Genomic DNA, 3,158 nt, shown 5'->3' on the forward strand with positions numbered 1-3,158 from the left:
AGCTGGCAACTGAAAAGACTGTCGCGCTACTCGTAAAGGGCAAATTAGATAAGGCAAGAACACCAATTATAAAAGTTAACGACGTTAAAATTAAATTTCGAAGTGAAACTAAATACCTTGGGGTTATATTGGATGAAAAATTGAGTTTTATAAATCATGCAAAATATATTAGGGGTAAAATTATAAATTTAATAATGGCAATCAAAAGAATTGCGAAAGAAGAATGGGGAATAAAACAACACGGAAGAAAAATATTGTACAAAATGGTAGCTATGCCGATTGCAAGCTACGCGTCATTGGCATGGTTTGACAAAGTGGATAACGTTATGGTAAAAAGACATCTAATGGCTGCACAGCGACCTTTATTAATAATGATTACAAAGGCAACGAGACTAACATCAACAAGTGCAATGCAAACCATTGCAGGTATCAAACCACTTGATTTATACATAATAGAACAAGGAATCAAAAGTAAAGTTAGAAAAAATCAAGTCGTAACATGGGGAAAATACTCGTACACACCACAAGACATGCAAATAGAATTAGAGGAATACAGCAAAATTGAACACGAAGTAGACAGAGTATGGCAGGAAAGATGGGAGCAAGATGACAAAGGAAGACAAACATATGATTATATCTCTGATGTAGCATTTGCCACAAACAACAGATGGTTTAGACCAAACCCGGAATGTGTATATTTATTAACTGGATATGGACCTATAAACAGTACATTATATAAAAGAGGTGTAGAAAAAACTGATAAATGCCCTTTGCTGAACAATGAAGTTGAAACAGTAAAACACATGATTAAAGAGTGTAAAGAGTACCAATACTTTCCGATATCAAGAAATTGATCAAGACAAAGCAATAAACCAAGAAATATTAAAACACAGAAAAATTGATAAATTTAACAAATACGCAAAAGAAATATCACCGTAAGGAAAAATAAATTACATAGATAGTAGACGAGTCCGCCTCCTCGTTGGCTAGGGACGGGCAACGTCAGATGCATATCTGATGGCAAAGAGACTCAATTAATAAATAATAGAATAAATAAATAAAAGAGAAAATAAGAGTGGAAATGAGCAAATAGCTCGAACCACCATTAAACGAATGAATAAATGAATAAAAAAAAAAAAATGTCCCTATCTACTGTCCTAGCGAAACCACTGCCAAGGGAACGGGCTTGGAAAAATTAGCGGGGAAAGAAGACCTGTTGAGCTTGACTCTAGTCTGGCACTGTAAGGAGACATGAGAGGTGTAGCATAAGTGGGAGATGGCAACATCGCCGGTGAAATACCACTACTTTCATCGTTTCCTTACTTACTCGGTTAGGCGGAGCGCGTGCCCCGAGGGCTTCGCGCCCCGGCGGTCACGGTGCTCTAGAGCCAAGCGTGTCAGAGTGGCGTGAGGCCTCGGCCGATCGCCGTTAATACTCCCGCGTGATCCGATTCGAGGACACTGCCAGGCGGGGAGTTTGACTGGGGCGGTACATCTGTCAAAGAATAACGCAGGTGTCCTAAGGCCAGCTCAGCGAGGACAGAAACCTCGCGTAGAGCAAAAGGCAAAAGCTGGCTTGATCTCGATGTTCAGTACGCATAGAGACTGCGAAAGCACGGCCTATCGATCCTTTTGGCTTGAAGAGTTTTCAGCAAGAGGTGTCAGAAAAGTTACCACAGGGATAACTAGCTTGTGGCGGCCAAGCGTTCATAGCGACGTCGCTTTTTGATCCTTCGATGTCGGCTCTTCCTATCATTGCGAAGCAGAATTCGCCAAGCGTCGGATTGTTCACCCGCCAACAGGGAACGTGAGCTGGGTTTAGACCGTCGTGAGACAGGTTAGTTTTACCCTACTGATGACTAGTCATTGCGATAGTAATCCTGCTCAGTACGAGAGGAACCGCAGGTTCGGACATTTGGTTCACGCACTCGGTCGAGCGGCCGGTAGGGCGAAGCTACCATCCGTGGGATTATGCCTGAACGCCTCTAAGGCCGTATCCTCTCTAGTCGAAGGTGGCAATGATATCTCTAGGAGTCTCGTGAGTCGAAAGGCTCAAAACAATGTGACACTACTAGGCGGCCGGTCCTCGGGCCGGTCGTCGCACGAGCCCGGTTTGCCGTACGGCGCCATCGCCCGTCGTCGGGATCTCACCGCTACGACGGCACGGCGTCTAACCGGTCGATCATGGGTTTCGCAAGTTCGATGTCGAGACTCGGAATCGTCTGTAGACGACTTAGGTACCTGGCGGGGGTTGTACTCGGTAGAGCAGTTTACCACGCTGCGATCTGTGTGAGACTCAGCCCTCGGCTTGGGGATTCGTCTTGTCGGTTAGACGAGACCCCACACGTTCGACGGCGAAAGCAACACGCCGCGACCGGACTTGGATGAATTTCTCGCTCGCCGGCGAAAAGCAACACGCCGCGAACGGACTTGGAAAAATTTCTCGCTCGCCGGCGAAAGCAACACGCCGCGAGCGAACTTGGAAGAATTTGTCGCTCGCCGGCGAAAGCAACACGCCGCGAGCGAACTTGGAAAAGCGGCTTGTGCGGCCGGAGGTGTCGCCCGCCAACAAAAGCAACACGCCGCGATCGGACTTGGGTTACGGGCGGCGCGTGCCGCCGGAGGTGTCGCCCGCCAACGAATGCAACACGCCGCGATCGGACTTGGGTTACGGGCGGCGCGTGCCGCCGGAGGTGTCGCCCGCTAATCAAGGCAACACGCCGCTATCGGGCCTGGAAAAATTTCTCGCTCGCCGGCGAGAGCAACGCGCCGCGAGCGAACTTGCGCCTGTTCCCGAGTTCTCGCTTGTACCGCTAACGAGCGAGCTAAATGAGATTAATTAAATGAGGACGCATCGGAAAGTTTATTCGTGCAAACACTCCGGCTTCGCTTATCGGCATCCTGCCTGCATTTGTCTACGTATCGGTCGTAGAATCTCGAAGATTGTGCATCCGACGAGTGGTAGCCGGGAATTAGCAGATATCGTAATAATCGTGTCGCGCGGTCGTGCGGAGCGTCGAAAAGTACGAAACCTTTGTCCGAAACGTATTTCCGTATCTTAGCATTATCTCCTCGTAGCGGCGCTACTCGCCGTCAAGTGCCCCGGAGGTACCGCCGGCGGGCGACGGACTTGGTGAAATCATTCGGTCGTCCGGAGG

At 48.2% G+C, this 3,158-nt stretch overlaps 1 pseudogene; it reads left to right on the forward strand.

Annotated features, from left to right (window-relative positions):
* The first annotated feature begins 1,043 nt into the window (after positions 1-1,043).
* LOC146722237 (large subunit ribosomal RNA) lies at positions 1,044-2,318 on the forward strand (annotated as a pseudogene).
* Positions 2,319-3,158: the final 840 nt, after the last annotated feature.

Source organism: Nylanderia fulva, unplaced genomic scaffold (genome assembly GCF_048542155.1).
Source record: "Nylanderia fulva isolate GAGA-0341 unplaced genomic scaffold, ASM4854215v1 Scaffold345, whole genome shotgun sequence".
Classification (NCBI taxonomy): Eukaryota; Metazoa; Arthropoda; class Insecta; order Hymenoptera; family Formicidae; genus Nylanderia; species Nylanderia fulva.